Source organism: Amblyomma maculatum, chromosome 1, assembly GCF_055883805.1.
Source record: "Amblyomma maculatum isolate TAMU_Amacu chromosome 1, ASM5588380v1, whole genome shotgun sequence".
Lineage (NCBI taxonomy): Eukaryota > Metazoa > Arthropoda > Arachnida > Ixodida > Ixodidae > Amblyomma > Amblyomma maculatum.
In genome coordinates, this window is record NC_139344.1 from 423553060 (window position 1) to 423572131 (window position 19072).

The following is a 19072-nucleotide window of genomic DNA, read 5'->3' on the forward strand; positions in this document are numbered from 1 at the left end:
TATTTGCCCCAAATTTCGAGGAGGACCTTCATCGCCTAGACGCAGTAGAAGCCATCCAATCGCCGGACCTCACTCTGAAAGCCGAAAAATGTCATTTCGGTTACGAAGAGCTCAAGGTTTTAGGCTACGTCGTGAACCAGGCGTGAGTGCTACCGGATCCTGAAAAACCTGTTGCCATAGCCAATTTTTCGACACTGCGGGACTAGAGAGAAGTTCGACGCTTTCTTGGATTATGTGCATATTACCGGCGTTTTGTGAAAAACTTCTTCAAAATAGGCGCCCCCTTACACTTCTTACTAAGGCTGATATGCCGTTCACGTGGGAAGAACAGCAAATGCAAGCATTTTCAGAGCTTCAACGTCGTCTGCAGTCACTTCCAGTTCTAGCACATTTCGATGAAACGGTAGACACCGAACTGCGCACCAGTGCAAGCAATGTCGGTATGGGCGCTGTTCTAGTACAGATACAGCACAGTCAACAGCGTGTGATCGCCTACGCTAGTAGGGATTTGTCTATGACTGAGGCAAACTACTCATGCCACTGAGAAGGAATGCCTTGCCATCGTGTGGTCTATTTCGAAGCTCCGACCATACCTATACGGCAGACCCTTTAAAGTGGTGACCGACCATCACGCGCTTTGTTGGCTGACAACCCTCAAAGACCCTTCCGCACGTCTCGCAAGATCGAGCCTACAACTTCAAGACTATAACATCACTGTAACCTACAAGCCAGGTCGTAAGCACTTAGACGCGGATTTCCTGTCTCGTGCTCCTTTGCAACCATGCTTCGGACGCAAGCGGTGATGATGACGCATTTCTGAATGCAATCAGTTCAGCCAACGTTGCCGATAGTCAACGCAACGATCCCGAGCTTCGCCAGGTAATCGGCTTTCTTCAAGGTGCCGGCAGCATGATCCCTAAATCTTTTCGTCGCACTTTGTCCTCTCTGTCTTTACGTGACGGCGTTCTCGTCAAGAAAAATTTTACCGCCAACAGTCGCCAATACCTACTTGTTGTACCAGCAAGCTTACGGGACGAAATTTTTCAAGCCTGCCACGATGAACCCACATGCAGCCACCTGGGAGTCACTCGGGCGCTATCCAGAATTAAAGCAAGGTATTAATGGCCTCGTTTGTCAAGCGATGTGACACATTATGTTCGAACTTGCCGTGACTGCCAGCGCCGAAACTCTGAAGCCAGCCGGTCTTCCAAAACCCATTACACCACCTTTCAGACCATTTTAGCTAATAGGGATGGACTTGCTTAGATCGTTCCCTGCATCCACCTGTGTGAGCAGGTGCATTATAGTACCTACTGACTACCTGACCCGCTACGCGGAAACCGCTGCTCTTCCTTGTGCTACCGCCTTTGAAGTTGTGAAATTTTTCGTTCTTCCAATTATCCTGAGACATGAAGCACCAGAGGTTCTGATTACAGACTGAGGGGCAGCATTTTCTGCAGAGCTCATTCAACATATCCTTATTCTTAGTGGCACCAATCATCGCCGGACAACTACATACCATCCCAAACAAATGGCCTGACGGAACGTCTGAATAAGACCATTGGCGACATGTTGTCGATGTATGTGGATGTCCATCACGAGACGTGGGAAAAAGTGTTACCTTACGTAACATTTGCATATAATACCGCCGTTTAAGAAACGACCAACATGACTCCTTTCAGCCTAGTTTACGGACTAGAAGTGACGACTAACCTCGACGCCATGCTGCCTCATATTGACGAAATTTCAAATCACAATGTTGCTTCTTTTCTACAGCGTGCCGAAGAGGCCCGCCAACTTGCACGAGTGCGAATCCAGCAGCAGCAAGACCGAGATGCAGAACGCTACAACCTGCGGCGGCGCACTGAAGATTACCTTCCAGGTGACCTTGTCTGGGTTTGGTACCCTATCCGACGACGCGGACTCAGTGAAAAACTCTTGCGCCGTTATTTCGGTCCCTACCGCGTTCTTCGTCGCGTTGGTGATCTGGACTATGAAGTCGTTTCTCGTCAAGAACCGGAACCCCGACGTCCCAAGCGTTCTGAAGTGGTCCACGTGGTCCGCCTGAAGCCTTTTCATGCCAGACAACGGTGGCTACTATTCTGCCCCCACTTCAATTTGGCATTGAACCGATGCTTCCTGAACCAGAAGGGGGGGGGGGGGGGGTAATGTAGCATGCGCGGACGACGAAGACGCGCAGAGGTGTGAGAGGAAGAAGTGCGCTAGCTCCAATACCGAGCTCTAACGCTGTTTTTGGGACTCAGAGCCTGCCCCCTAGGGTCTCGTTTACGCGACAATATGAGGAAATCTTATCTTCTAATGCGGCTAGTGTATCCAGCACAGGTTTAAGAACCAACTAGCCACAGGAATGCGTTGAGCAGAAAGCATGGTGATGAAAACCTCGTCCCTTTTTTAATCCTGTACTTGTTTTCGAATGAAATTGTAATGCGCCTATATACAGAACAGTTCTTTTCCGGGTGAACAGTTGGATATTTAAGGAGCAAACCACAAAAATCCCCGGATGACCCGCCTTTATTACATTCGAGGCCACCTTGTCCACCTTAGCTATCGCGCTTTCCTGCAGTTCAGGGTGAAGAGTCAAGAAATACGCGGGCAGGTCAAGGTCGCCAAGGCACTTTCTACACCAGTCAGGAAAAACAACCTCCAGAGCCACTATTTCGTCCAGTGACATTTCTGAAAATGGATTTATTTTAACGAATGCATTCACAATTCCAATCGAACAATTAAACTTCTTAGTGGGAAAGCACTCAATTAAAACATGACACGACGGAGCGCTATCGGTAGACCTCATGACTGCCTTTTGTATTTTCCCTGAAAAATCATTCAAGGACAGTTGGCCTTCCGCTTTGTCACTGTGATCTCGCTATCGCTGCAAACTAAAAGTGCTTATCTGTTAGTGTGGAAAAGGTGAAAGCAAACGTAAGCATGTTCAACGACACCCTCCTACAGTGTGTAAATGTTATCAGACTTGGTCGCAAAATTAGGTTATTCCCGAGAAAAATAATGGCACCAGAACGCTGTATTACAACAAAAACGCTGTTCCGACACACTACACTTTTTTTTTTCCAGTAGAGATTTCCTCCTTCTTCATGATATCTGACATCTTGTTTGGCCTGGAACTGTACGATCAGCATGAGGAAGTAACTGCGGTCGATCCCGGATATATTTTAATTAACGAATGAGCTCCACTGTAATCCAGAAGCGTGAATACGATGTACTTATGCCAACGGCACGCTTCATGCAGCCGTGTGCTGCCCGCCGGCATTGTGACAACATGGCCGCGTGTTACGATACTGATCACCGGGCAGTCTTTTTTTCTGTGCATGAAATAAAAAAAAAATGATGTGTGACGATCAATGTCTCTTTATTGTTAATCAATATAAGCTCAACAATAAGTTCCTCAACATGCCGAAACCGGAGGAACGTGTATCCTGGCGTAGCCGAGTTAAGGCACTGCCATTTTTTTTTTTTTTGTAGGCGTCTGACAAACCTTTTCGCTGCAGATTATACGAGAGATAAAAATAGCTAAATTACATATCAATAATGGATATACAATGCACATTCGAAAAATGTTTCTTTCCACGCAAATGCACACCGCGAATATTGAAAAACACAAAATTAGTTGGTTAGGAATAAAAAAAAAACAATTTTATTTTTGTCAAAACCTGCGAGCAAAATCTTAAAATTATAATGCAAATGCGTTTTGTGGTAAAAATGTTTTCTTCATACTATCTGAAAAATGCTAGTTTTATCCTCTGATTTCAAATAAAGTTTACTCTCTAAGGAAAAAAAAAAAGACAAAAACTAAATGTAATTTTTTTTTTTCACCGAAGTAGTCTCATAACCATAATTTAAATCATTCTTAGTTTCAGCTAAAGAGAGAGAGAAAGAGAGAGAAGGCAGAGAGGTTAACCAGGAAAGCTTCCGGTTTGCTACCCTGCACTGGGGAAGGGGAATGAGGAGTTTAAAGGAGAAAGATAGAAGAGAATGATAGGAAAGGTAAGGCGGCGAGGAGCACAGTCACAGTTTCTCAATCAAGTTTGTGTCTCTCATAAAACACATAAGTGCTTTGAAGGCTTTGCCGTTAGACGCCTTCTGTGGCCATGGGCCGAGGATTTTCTCCTCTGTGAAAGGACGGCTGTCAAGATGGTCCAGAGCCGAACGCAGCGCATGTCTTTCGCTTGAAAAAGCAGGGCACTCGCAAAGGAGATGCTGTGTGGTCTCTTCGCAGCCGCATCTTTCGCAGTTAGGGCTATCCGCCATTCTCATCACATTAGCGTATTTTTTGGTGAATGCAACACCGAGCCACATACGGCACATCAGTGTAGTTTCGCGCCGCCCTTTGTTAGGGGGAACACGAAGGCGCAGCCCAGGGTCTAGTTCCCTGAGGCGTCGGTTGGAGAATTCTCCTTTGTTCCAGGCTGAAAGCGTTAGCTCCGCCGCTAAGGAACGAAGTCGACAAGCTGCGTCAACTCTAGATATTGGAATATTCACTGTAGTTCCGTCGTCGTGTGCAGAACGGGCAACTTGGTCTGCCTGGTGGTTTCCCTCAATACCGCAATGTCCAGGTAGCCACTGGAAAATTATATCATGACCTTTTGATGTAGCGTCGTGGTATAGCACGCGGATCTCTGCAGTTAGTTGTTCATGTGATCCACGACGTAGCGCAGCTTGAACGCCTTGAAGCGCTGCTTTCGAGTCCGTAAAAATGGACCAGACACCTGGAAGTTCCTGGCCGATGTATTCAATAGCTGCACGTAAGGCAGCCAGTTCAGCACCAGTTGAAGAGGTGGGGTACGTCGTCTTGATCCTCAGGACGATGGACCTCGACGGTATCACTACGGACCCCGCGGAGCTTGTTGAAGCAACTGAGCCATCGGTGTAGACGTGTTCACGATTATTGTGCATAGAATACAGGTGACCCAACGTCATTTGCTTCAATGCGGGCAATGGTACACCCGTTTTCTTTTTTACTCCCGGAATAGATAGGTAAACTTTCGGTTCATGTAGGCTCCATATGGGTAAACTCGGTCTTGAAGCTGGAGTGAACTGTGAAGGAAGGTAGGTGCGATGAGCTGCTATGGTTTTGGCAAATGCAGTATGTGGTCTAATTGTTGGGATAGTTGCCAGGTGGTGACGGGAAACCCGTGTGAGGTGTCGTATATGTGTCCTCATGGTTTCAACAGCAATATATGTAGCTATGGGATGCTCGCGGGAGAGAAGAACCGTTGCTGCCGTTGAGGTGCATTTTGGCAGTCCAAGGCAGATGCGGAGAGCTTGAGCTTGCACGCTTTGGATGATCTCGATGTTCGTCTTCCTAATATTATTGAATATTGGAAAGCTGTACCGCATGTAACCCAGGAAAAGTGAACGGTATAGTTGCAGCATAGAGTGCACTGACGCGCCCCAGGACTTGCCTCCTAGAAAGGAGAGAACATGGGCAATCGCCGTCAGTCTCTTCTTCATACCACTGATATGTGGACTCCACGAGAGGTTCCTATAGTTTCAGCTAAGATTTCTTTTGAGACCATAAACACAAGCAAAACGTATAGCCGCCCTAATATTTGTGACGAAATCTTGATAAGAAAATTATGAACATGATGCGATAAAATCGCATAAAATACCCAGACATTTTCATTTACCAAAAGCCTATTCACAAAGCAATGAATGGCTGTGCTGCCATTGACACGTCGCGGAGGAACGTGCGAGCTTCAAGATGTGCAGACGCGAAAGCGAATCTGCCACTGGGGTTTGCTGAACCGCCGCGTTTTGTGGATGCTTCACCACATAGTCTCACAATTCTCGCCGTGAAGCATCCTCATATAGAGGTAGGGAGGGGAAACAAACAAAGCAATAAGTCAATACATCGAAATTTAAGGGGCTTTTATGCCTTATCTCTATGCAGCATATCGTAGTGTCACGAAAATGTGCGACTAATCGAGCATACCCGAAAAAATTCGGAATCAAAATTTTTGGCCGGTTGCTGTAAATGCATACTTGTTGGTGTTCAGGCATGTGACATTTATAAATCAGAACTACCACGGTGAAAAAGAGTGTGAAGGAGTCCGCTGATTTGACAAATCTTATAATGACGCTCCGTAGCAGCCAGAATGTTTGCTAGAAAGTGTCAGAGTTATGCTTAGAGTTATACACGGCCAAGACAGCTTACGTTTAGCAAGGAAGCTTCACTACATCACACCTGGTGCACCACACGCCGGCTGCTTCGCATAACAGCAGTGTCGCGTTGAAAAAAATGTTCGTTTATACAAAAATTTACAAAAATATTGAAGACACACATTACGCAGGCATTTTAGTGCAAAAGCCCTAATGTGGAGGTTCAGAGCTTAACAAAGGCACCTCACGCTTGTATGCATTGACTCGTTCTCCTTCTCCCCTCCCCCTTTCCCCTCCCCTTTGTCTTTGTAGCAGTTGACAAAGACATATATCTCCTTTCTTTCTTTCACCGACTACCACATTATTCGTGTCAACGTTGGACTCCAGCCGTAGTCTCCGTCCATGAACACCTGCAGAAAGTCGTCTTTCTGAAAAACCATGCAGCAGAAAGGCACGATGAAGTGCAATACACGTAATATCGCTGGTTTGAAAAGAGATTGGACTATTTCAAACAAATAAAGTAAATATAACGCCTGTCTTTTCATACCATTAAGGTTGGAATTTCGTTATGCGAAATGAAATGTATAAAGGGCGACATGACTAAAGAAAGCAGTGGGTTGCGTCAGAGTATACGTCGCACCAGGAGGGCCACGAAGGAGCGAAGAGACTGGCAGATGTAACCGTAGTGTTTTTATTAACAAAATATGTGTTAGAGGAGGGAATGGGCTCGTCATAAAGGTTAGAGTAGCTTGGTTCACTGTTTATAGAGGTGCAATATGTGCATCAAAAATTACACCTTTCTATGCCCTCGTAATTCCGCGGTCAGCGACTTCTCGTTTCGTCATTTAAAGGGCAAATTTAGTGTTACACGATGACTTGCTATACTAGCGTAGTGAAGGTTTCGCTTCAATTGTAAAGTGATTTATATAAGGAAAGGCGCAGTATCTGTCAAGGTCACTTGAAGGTGAAAACCGTTCATTCCCGACGGCTCGAACTACCCGGCGTAGAAAAGTTGTCTGTAATTGTGCATACATGTCTTGCTCGAAATATTTGCCTCTATCTATCGAAAAAGGTGAAACAGCTGATGAGCTTCCCTCAAATTTCGCATTAGGAAACAACGTAATCTTCGGCAAGTTTTTTCTCTCTTTTTTTTTTTAATTCATAGCATTCAAATAAATTGTTAACATCTTCGTGGGTTGTTTTCCCCTTTAGGTTGCATTGTGCGATGCTTTTGATTATTAATATCCGCAACACCAGCCATGGACAGAGCAACGTTAACGCTATGCAGAAGTATACCTTCACTGTAATCATTCCCTGCGTTCCAACTTGTGTATATTACCTTTAGCTTGCGTCCAGAGACACCGCTCAGTAACAATCGCCGTTTAACTCGCTGAGAGACCCTCAGTGAGCAAAAAGAAGTTGCGGGACTCTACCATTGAGAGAGCGGAATTACGTAACGTGGACATAGCAGTCACTTCGTTACTTCGTTTGAATGCGGAAATTTAGGGTATCTAATTTTTCGCATCGGCTAGAAAACTCAATCATTTCGGTTTCGTTATATTTCAGGGCTATTTTTATCTGCGATCACTAAAACATCTCCGTGAATTTCAGTCCAATAACTGCAGGCCATGCATGATCTTTCAGGTGGGGCCAATAATTGATTGACTTTGTATGTTCACAGCCAAGACGTCTTTAATTATTATATGCGTGCAAGTAAATTTCCTAGACGCGGAAAGTCATTGTGAACGAAACTTTTATTTCCATACACAGAAGCTGTGAATAATGTTGCCAAGCGGGAGGTGATGACAGAAGTACGCGACTTCAGCATTTAATCGGCGCACAATAAACTGTGGTATAAAGGAGGGTCGCTTGAACAAGCGAAGGCCCAACCAACAAAGCCCCGCTAAACTTCTTTCCGATAAACTTAGTTAAAGCAAAGCTCCATGCACGCAATCGCGTTCACCTCGAGGCGAAAGCAGCAATGCACAAGGTCTACCTGCCGATCCTGCTGCAAGAAGACCAGGCCCCTAACTTCAAGACAAGGTGCACGTCTCTAGATTGGTAAAACGCAGTTTGTCGTTATCCACTGCGCCGACTGAGTCACACCAAGTCTAGCTCGAGATGCTCCCCTGACTACAGGAATACAGGTTGTCAAATTATCAAAACGCACAGGAGCCTGCGAAGCGGCACTCGCTCAAAACTGCGCGGCCAGTTGCCTCAAGGACAGGCCGCGGCGCTTCCTTCCAAACTCCGCATCCCGCGGTAGAACGGTGGCGATATGCGTAGTGAGACACCACCATGTGGCGCCAATTTCAAGCCCGGAAAGTGTTATCGTTCTTTTTTTATCATTACTTTTAGTTCCGATGCAGGGGACCCGGTTGATCTCTCCCGATACGAAGGAAATGACCACAGACAGACTCATCATCAACTTCACCACCTAAAGTTTATCCCGGCCTAGACATACGCCCATGTAATTCTCACTCGTTGACGTTGAGGACACTGCCAACTATTCTGGGCAACTTCGGGCACTCTTTAGGCTCACGCGGATGTCATATACCCAACTGGTGCGAGCATTCCCTCGAACCTAAAATGCGACTTCTAGCCCAGGAAGCAGTGTTGGGTTACCTTGTGACCCGAGAAACTGACAATGCGCCATTCAGTAATCGAATCGATGTGCATCGAAATTGAGGCTGCTACACAAAAGGACGTACAGTTTTCGTCAGGGAAGTTGAAAGTCGAAGCACGCTAGATTGCTAAGAACAACTTAGGGATGGCTGATAGTAACTTAGAAGACAAAGGTGTGAACGGGGGAGTATAGGTGTTATATGCATCTCTCAATGGCATTGTCAGTGGTACAGCTGCGCAGGAGTAGTACAGAAGACATGACTAGATATATCGCAACCAGAATTAGCGTAGCCCCTACAAACATATTCCGGATAACATTGTCGTCATTGTCATGCACTGCAATCAGTTGAACGCCGGAAGGATCAACAATGACAGATGAAGGCGTTGATGTCACTAAATGAAGAAAAAGCCTCTTTGCAACCAGAACTGTGAAATCATGTGCGAATCCCAATAGCGACACAGGTGTATTCATTGAAAGACCTAAAAGGGCACAATCTCTCTTATTTAAATTAGAGGGCCCGTTTGCTTGCATCACACCTGCCTTCCACTTTATTCATGGAAATGCCTTTCAGTGAAGTTTTCACACTTGGAATCTCCCACTTAAGCATAATCTCGATACACGCTTAGTCTGCAGTTACAATAAGCGACGGAAGAAGTCCTGCGGATAGCATTTAGGTATATGTCGAAGCACTGAATGCGATGAAAGAAGATAGTTGCCTTAATTAATTAGTATAACAGTTGTGAAAGAAATGTTTTCTCTGCTTCCGTGCTTTATCCTATTTTTTACAAACATTCCAGGGGTGCACTTAAGCCTGCTTATACCATAGTTTATATATCTCTCTTTATTTTTATTTTTGCCTATCCTGTCCTTTCTCCCTGTCGCTCACCTCTGATTTCCTCTACTGCTTCCTCACTATCCCTTTATTTCCCCCGCCCCAATTCAGGTGCTTCAGATATCTGAAAGCTGATACCGGGGCTGGCAATTCTTTCCTTCCTTTTTGATATCCAATAATAAATAACCACTTACTGCTACTTAAGTTTCCTTAGGGGCAGTAATGCGAAAATATTTCAAGTTATGTCACACAACTTGGTGGATTCGCCCGACAGTATAGACCAGCGGGCCTCGACCACACTCTTCCAGATGGCACATTTACCAAGATTGAAATAAGCGGAGATGAAACCTGACGAATACGACAATGTTTGCTGCAAAGCGCGAGAGTGTTGCAGTTTTACACGAGGCATGGTCTAATGCGGCGGGAGTAGTATGGCGCTCTCGTGCCTGAGCCAGGGAAGCTGATCTTGCAAGGGTGGAAGAACGGGCTAGTTGGTAAATCATCTTGGAAAGCAAACTAGCGCACTTCAAAACACAGACACAGGAAGGGAACGACAACACAGCGCTGACTTCAACTGGTTTTTTATTAGAGAGTGACACAATATATATGTACGAAAAGTGGGCGTGAAAGAATTGATAACAACTGCTGAGTTTGCACGTGGTGTAAAACACCGAACGCAAAGTTAAAAGGCGCATGATAACAATATAGGTCAAAGCAAGGCAGAACGGCAGGGCTATGAAAAATAAAGAAGAAGCGAAAAAGGGGGACACCAATAGGTAAAAACAGTTAAAGATGGCACGATCTGAAGATACATAAACTAAAATCGAAAAAAAGCCAAAAGGGGCATTAAGATCGATAAAAGCCAAAGGGGGCATTAAGAGCGGTAAAAACACAAAAGGGGCGTTAAGAGCGATAAAAAACACAAAAGGGGCATTAAGGGCGATAAAAGAACCAAAAGGACAATTAAGAGCATTACAAGACCAAAAGGGCATTAAAAACAGAATACATAAAACAAACAAGGCCAGGCCGCTAGAGGCTGATGAGTGTACCCGGAATCTAAACATTAAAACTACTGCGCGTCTGGTTCAAATATTCTAACTCGCATTTAGTCAGGGCTATTGAGGGTGTGCTAACACAATTTTGACCTAGCTTAAGAATGTGAGCGGCTTCTATGATTTCGCATGTAAACTGATGTGCATTTCTCGCAATGACAGTGCATTTATGAAGGGATGGCTCACAGGGCTGAGAGGGACATTTTAGGCAGTGAACACCTATGGTTACTTTTTGTAGTATTGTAAACACTGAGTGTTCCATAAGTCGTTCGTTTAGGCAACGCTAGTTTGCTTTCCAAGAAGCTGATCTGTTCGTTGTAGGACGGGTTCGAAACCCAAAGCGGCAATGTTTTTAAGGCGAAAGCTTTTCTTGGCTTATGGTGAAAATCTCGCGTGCGCGAGATCTGTTCGTGATATCTGTCCGCGAGATTTGTTCTGCTCGTCTGCCGTTCTTGCCGTCTCCATGGCAAAGTAGGGGGCGAACCGACGAGCGACGGTGTGCAGTCAAATCCCACAGTTGAAGAAGCACTGTAACGTACGCCTGGCGAGGAAAGGAAATTTCTGTTGTGCGGTACGGGCCCTGACCTTGGTAGCAAAGTCTATACAAGGGGCGCGCGATATACTCTGTGCAGTAGCAAAGGTCAGGCTTTTGCATTTCTTCAGTGCAGAATTTGGCGAGATCTCGGAAGTTTTCCGTTATTGACAGTTCGTGCGAACACGCTCTTACCGCAGTTCTTGTCCACGACACTCATTAGTCAAGAAATATTTTTGGATTAATAATACATGCTGTAATGGCGCTTTGATCCAGAATCGAACAACGTGACACACATCGCGAAAACAACTATACGGTATTTAGTAGAATTGTTAATGGCGCTTTGATCCAGAATCGAACAACGTGACACACATCGCGAAAACAACTATACGGTATTTAGTAGAATTGTTCTTTTTCGTTGCGTCTATTTTAAAGAGAGAGAATAAACTTTAATAAGATATAAATTAATGAAGTGGGTGGTTCGCCCAGGTCCGGGCAACATTGGCGAATACAACCCTCCAGGCCTGACCGTGATCAGCTGACGCTGAAGGAGGAGGGAGCTCTGTGTGAGTCAACTTCGCCTTCCACTGCTCATGGCTGAGTTACTGTAACCTGTACTCTTTACGTTGGTCGGGGTAGTTCCAAACCATATGGAGGATGCGGGAAATCTCTTCGCAGGCCGACATGAATTTGTGGGGTATTTCCGGGCCAGATCTTATTGTGTCGAGCTTGGTATGGTATAGTGTGCGGGCTTGCATGTTTCGCCATATAATGAGTTTCTGACGAGTGAGGTCTTCGAGGCGGGGGGGGGGGGGGGTCTGCGATTTAATGCAACAAGTTGGTAATACTTTATGATTTCGTCGTATGTTAGAGGAGACGCAAGTTCAGAGGTGGGCGGTGGGGCTGGGAATGTATGACCTCGGGCTATCCTTTCAGCCACCTCGTTCGTTGCCCTCTAGAGCGAGAGCTGTACTACACCAGATAAGGCCAAGTGTTTTGCCTCGCTGTATAAGCCTAAAGAGACAGAACACCGGCCAAAATATCTCATGAGATTATGGGGGAGATGAAAATATCTCGCCTCATATAGTGCAGATTGCGCACTACAATATTAAAGAAAAGAGGCTTTACAATTTATTTTCCATTGAAAATCTCATAAAAACAGCCGAGGCACTATCTAGCGGAGAAACCCTGGTACTTTCAGTATAGCCCCCCACGTGACTATATATCAGCAAGATGTCGCTGATTTTCGTAACTGCACGTTCTTTTTTCTTCTAGGAGTGCTTGCCCTAATTTATTATATTTTGCGCTCTCTCCAGTGCATCCCTAAATAAAAACCACCCCTGCTTTCATTCATAAACCTTTATTCATGAGGATGACTTGAGGCCTAGAGGGGCCGTACCACCAGAGGTATGCTTTCAGGTTTTGCCACTAGATAGCGTCACAGTGTTTACAATTTCGTGAATGAAGCAATGACAGTGCCCACTAAAACGTTCGCCGATGAGGGCGTTCGTTATTGTGACGTAACAGCATTGAGCGTGAAACTGAAAAGGACGTTACTCTGCGCAAAAAATGGCTGATTACTGTCTGGCGAGTGAAAGTTATATTTGTTTTCGGCGCGTCTTTTTTGTCGACCACCAGTCGTCATCGCGGTCGCTGCTCATGGTTTCCAGCATCGGACTATATAAAAACGGGCGCACGCATTGATCGAAAAATTTCCGGTAAAATTTTTCTAGAGCGTTTAATTCTAACAAAACCGTTATGGAATCGAACATTTTAGACATCAATCCTTCTACTGTGGTGAAAAAAAATCGAGACCTAAATTCCAGTGTTCTGTCCCTTTAACATTCAAGCCCGACCAAGGTGAAACCGCACACCCCCAAGACTTCATTATGGTAATTAAAAAGAGAGTTCATGGGGGCGTAGTATGTCGAAACGAGAGCTAGTGAAGACGTATGGAATATCCCGTCATCGCCGGCGTCACAATTGTCATGCGCTTAGAAAAAGTTTATTTACATATGTGTACAGTTTATATATATGTGTAGTTAATCGGTTACACAACACATGAACATTTGCACTAGACGTTCACACAAAGACCGACACTGCCTACGTGATGAGAAATAAGGAAAGGAGCAGATAGGATGTACACAGGGGAATGACATAAGATTATGAGTTAGTTATTGCACGAAAAGACGACCTTAAAAAGACGCATGTGACACCAGCCATTGTTGAGGCACATAAACGACGAGTGGGACGCCTTTTTCCCTTAAGGCATCATTCACGGATCTCGATGTGGCGCTACATTATACCCTCTCTCATCAAACTGTGACGGAACCATTCTTTATACAGCGTTCCGAGTGGGCGGTGTCGCACCTTTTCGCTGCCTAACTGGCATGCATCTGCTTATCTGCTTAAGTGATAGGGATTTGACTCGACGTATGTGCCTCCTGTTGTATGCCCTATATCACCTCACTATGCAACATAGCACAGCGCTTGTTTTCGAATCGGGCATCACTGCGCTAGCGAGCTGAGCATTGCATGTCGCTGCCTTCATTAACTGCCATTTGTGAGCGATGGATACAAAACACACTAATCGCATTTCCCTTTTAAGTTTCCGGCCTGGCGTCATAAGAACGTTCCGCGTATCCCGGCCTTAACGTGGCGCTCGAATGCGCTTTCGCACGATAATCCATCGGTATAACTAGTCAAACCGCCCCTCAGCTTTTATTCTGCCTTGAATAGACCAATCCCACCGACCGATTTGCGCATGCCCCGGTTTTCTTGAAATTGCACCACCGCCATGTTTATTGTAGTCGGCTGGTCAGCGCGCGCACATGCGTCTACACTCTCCGCAATCCCCGATTCACAAGAACTCAACGCATAACTCCCATACCTCACTGCCGAGAAAAATTCGTTGTCATTATTAAAGTGACTGTTGATGTTACAGTGACTCGACGCAAAGCAAGCGCTCTAGGGGCCTTAATTTTTGTTCAACCAGTAGCCTCGTTCAGTTGTGAGGAGCTTGTCGGAAATAATCGAGGGCTACGTATTATAATTCTGGTAATTGATGGTTGATTGGTGTATGATAGGCGATGACAAAATAAATAAATTATTGTAATTAATTTATGAATTAAAGAAAATAAAAATGAATCAATTGGATAAAGAGGGGTTCAACGGTGTCAAAATGCTCAGAATTAAAAGCCGATGCATGATGATGCTAACAAAAATTTCAGATTATGTAATTAATCAATTATTTAGCGAACTAATTGAAAGAATGAGAAATTAGAAAAAGGGATTTCAAAGTTGACAAAATGGTCACAATCAAAAGCCAGTGCTTGATGATCTAATAAAAAAATTGAAAGATGTATTTGCTGAAATAATTGAAGTAACAAAAACAAAAACAAAAAAGGGGTTCAAATGTGCTAAATTTCATAAAACGAAAAGTCAATGCTTGATATGCTAATCAAGAAAATTTAGAGGGGGAACTGGCCAATTATGTATTCAAAATAGAGGAAAAACTAAAAGATTATGAAGATGGGTCAAATACACAAAATGAAAGTAAATGGTTGATGACGATAATGAAAAAATTAAAGCATAAAAGTGAGATGAAATGAAAAAGTGCACTTTATATCAAACTGATTTTGACACCTTTGGACCACCTATTTTATTAACGCAAGATTTGCAATTACTTCAATTATTTTTGATCAATTACGCACTCTAAATTTTGTCATTTAGCGCCCTCTAGCATTGACTTTTCATCCCGGGCATTTTGACGCCTGACACTTTTCAATTTCCTTATTTAGTATCATCACGCGTTTTGCTTTCTATTTCGAGCATTTGACACCTTTCAACCCCCTTTTTCTAATTCTTCATTTTTGAAATATTTCAATTACTTTATAGATCAATTACACGCTAAATTTTTCTGATGGCATGATCAAGCATTGGCTTAAAGTACAATTAATTTTGGCACCTTTGAGGCCTCGTATTTAATTAAACAGTCTAAATTTTCATAAACAGAACTATCTAGCACTGGCCTTTCATTCAGATAATAGGACACGCAAGTTTTCATTTTTCATTTCAACTAATTAAGTGGCAAATTACACTAAATTTTCTAAGCATCATCAAAATTGTCTTTTCATCTGAGCGTTTTGAGACTATAGAACCATCCATTTTCCATTTTTTTCGTTATTTAATCAATTAATCACATTAATTTAATTAGATCATCGTCGCCTATCAAATACCAATCAATTATCAATCAGTAGAACAAATTACCAGCGTAAGGATTTTACGCAGCGCTCCTTATTTTCGGCATGCGTTGCCGACAACTATTACTTCTACTAATACAACAACGCCGACGGCTTTTCTGCCGAACGAGCTGTATAAGCTATTGCATAAATACATAAAGCTAGGGTAATATATGTGCTATGTGCTGTTACAGCGCCCAGTAACGAGACAGATGAATTTTTTTCAATGCACTAAGGCATACACACGAACTAAAAATCGTTCGGAAACACGGCGCGCAGGCTGTCCGGACGGCTGGAGCAGCCGGTTGACTACATGTACCAGCATGCACCGCGACAGCGGTGGCATCGTGAAACTGGCCAGTGGGATCGGTCTATTGTTTGAAAACATGGCAGAAATGAGGGGAACTACGGAAGGAGATTACAGCCGTGAAATTAGGAGACGCCTGCTTCTGGGAAAGAGAGCCATGGTTAGCCTTGACCGCCTAGTAAAGAGCAGAGACATTAGTCTGCCAACCAAGATCCATATAACTCGTGCTATGGTCTTCCCAGTTGTGATGTATGGATGCGAGAGTTGGACTGTGAAAAAGGCTGACCGCCGAAGAATTGACGCGTTTGAATTGTGGTGCTGGCGAAGACTCTTGAGAATTCCTTGGACTGCCAGAAGATCAAATCAGTCGATATTGTCGACCTTAAACCCTGACTGCTCATTGGAGGGTCAAATTCTAAAGTTAAAGCTCAGCTACTTTGTTCATATGATGAGAAGAGAGGAGTCGCTGGAGAAAGATTTGATGCTGGGAAAGGTTGAAGGTCGCCGGAGAAGGGGTAGGCAGCGAACGCGATGGTTAGATGGCATCCTCGAGGCGCTGCAGATGAAGTTATGTGATGTTAGGAAGATAGTGAGAGACCGGAAAGCGTGGCGTGACATGGTCCATAGGGTCACGAAGAGTCGGACACGACTGAACGACTGAACTGAACTGAACTGACAAAAGTGATGGATGGAGACCAGCGTCGTCTTCATCTCCGCGATTCGATGGACCTTATTCTGCAAGTTTTTAATTTACATATTCATTTCCCGCATTGTCGATCTTTGGGTGTATAGTAGGCGTAAGTGTGTGCAGTTAGGATGTATAGTCGTTACAGCCATATATTAATTTCTAGATTAATACCTTGATGCGCCCACGACTAAATGGGTCACTAGATATTTCTAATCATTCGCTGTCTGAGAATCAGCGCTTCGTCATCAAAGCGCAGTGCTCGTCGTGAGAGTCTTCCACCATATGGATGGATAGATGTTTGAAACGGGGGGTGATATCACCATGCTCAACCTTTCTTTTTATACTCCTTAATTTTGACAACTCTTCAACTTTAACGACTAATTTTTGACCTGGGTTAATTTTTGAATACCAGTGTTTAATTTAGATTTATCTTTCATGCGGCCCCACCCTACTATTCATTCAGCAACCTTCCAAACGCCTCTTGCTAGCCTCTATCGACATTCATTCATTTTATTTTCTGGCTGCGTGCCATGTCGGCAGCCTTGCGTACTAGCGCTGACGACTCTCAACAATGGCGCTTCCACCACTGAGAAAGCACTAAAAAAATAGAGGAGGCCAACGTTCTCAATAACATGCGGACGAATAAATTCGACTTCGAGAGGCCGAGGGAATGTGACAAAAGCTCCAGAAATACGCAAAGAGGTGCGAAACGAGGGACAGAGGCGAAACGCCTCAAACGTGACGAGGACAAAGAATTCAGGCAAAGATAAGCAGGAGTAATATGCTTTGCTTTCGCATTGTCATAACTAAGAGGTCTTAAATGTCTTGTCTTCAACGATTTTTTTTTTCCTTATGCAAGCCCATTGACTGGATGCAAGCCAGAGCACATCCAGAGATTCGGGAGTGTAACGGTTATCGCAATAGTGGGAGTCGTAACGACATTTTTGGGAGTTTCGGGAGACAATTTGATCTAAGTGTATAGGAACGCAATGCACATATATAGGATGTTACAGTGTTATTAAGGCTTTCTGAGAAGCGATCCGTGGCTGCTGACCTAATTTCCCAATGGTAAAACAACTTGGTAAATAAATGGCAAAAATATTTGGCCTATGCCTACAGGCTTCAGTAAGTAGCGCCTTGCCAAATGATATGGGAACTATGTAACACATCTTGGACAGTGGCGTTTTCTGAAATGCTTTCGTTCTGAACTCGTAAGGTGTTCTCTGCATATACAGACTGGCCGCCCGGAAGAGTTCAGGGCAATTTCAGCTCAATCATAGAACATAGCGTGTTTGCAGGAAAGCTACGTAAATTTCAAAATTGGGCTTGTACAATAAAATGATGTCTTCCCTATTATAGCGGTGGTATTTGGGGATGCCAATAAAGTTGAGATGGTTGACTGCAAGAGTAATTATTTAAACTTTATAAACCAGCATTACAAGTTCAGTGATTCGGAGCTTGATTCCAATAAGAGAATTGTAGCGGGCCATCAAGCCAACCAGTACAAATTATCAGATGTGGAGAAATGAAATTTCGGTTCACGGTACCACCATGCGAATTTCGGCTGCCTAGGCCAACGTTTGCCCAGACAGCATGGTCAACGTAATGATAGTGAAGTAATCATCATATTACCTAAAAAAAGGCGATCATTAAAAATTAATAATTTTCCTTGTGAGCACTCTAGTCAGTGGGGGCTGGTGAGCTGCCCCAGCAAAAGCCGACTGTTAATCACAAATTCAACACACAACGTTTAATACGTTCAGTAATCCCATAACGAACATAAAGGAGGGAATATTCAATTTTCTTTCTTCCAAGCGCATCTTAGGTCAGCGCACTTATATGCGCCTGCATTAAACACTAATAATCCGAAATTATGTTTTCATATGGACAAACACCACGTCAATTCCTACCAGGCATTTATTCCGTTCTGGGGAGCTACTGCGGAAAGGTCTGGTACGGACGGCAAACTTCTAAACTCAAACACCAGTGCCCCAAGAATCGGACACCAGAAGACGACCTCTTGACGTCGACATTCGATGTATATATTATATATATGCAATATAATTGTAATACTGCGGAGCCGAAGTAAGGAGTTGAGTAAGAAAGGTTGATTAAATACGCATACAGGATTGAAGTGATGTGATAAGAAGCAGCGTATTTATCCTTGAAAATTATTGTTATCATTTCTATATCTTATTAAGGACAAAAATTAAGAGTTATGGCTGCATTGCGAAAATTAAAATATATCTCTTCTTCTGCCATCTCGCCTCCGTGGCGCAATCGGCTAGCGCATTCGGCTGTTAACCGAAAGGTTGGAAGTTCGAGCCCTCCCGGAGGCGAGCACTAGTTCAATGTTCTTGTATTCTCGCTTTATGATTGCTGTAACAAGGAACGTTTATCTGTGATTTTCAGCATACTTTTGCTTATCCACATGACCTATATACTGTAGATATCGGGCACTAAAGCTGCTATCCTATCCTCATTTACGGGGCATGCCCCTTTTGATGTCGAGCCCATTTTGCATTTATATTCATCTTGCCGTATACCCTTACTGCACCCACGCACATGGTAGCCTGGCTGGTCTTTCAAAGTAAAATTTTAAGGGCAGAATGATAAAAAAACTATGCAGAGAGAAATAAAGTAATAATTCTTTAGGGGT

General features: G+C 44.0%; 1 non-coding gene across 1 annotated transcript; it reads left to right on the forward strand.

The window, feature by feature from the left end:
- Window positions 1-18678: 18678 nt before the first annotated feature.
- TRNAN-GUU (transfer RNA asparagine (anticodon GUU)) lies at window positions 18679-18752 on the forward strand. Its single transcript has one exon. It is a non-coding gene; the product is annotated as a tRNA-Asn (tRNA).
- The last annotated feature ends 320 nt before the right edge of the window (window positions 18753-19072 follow it).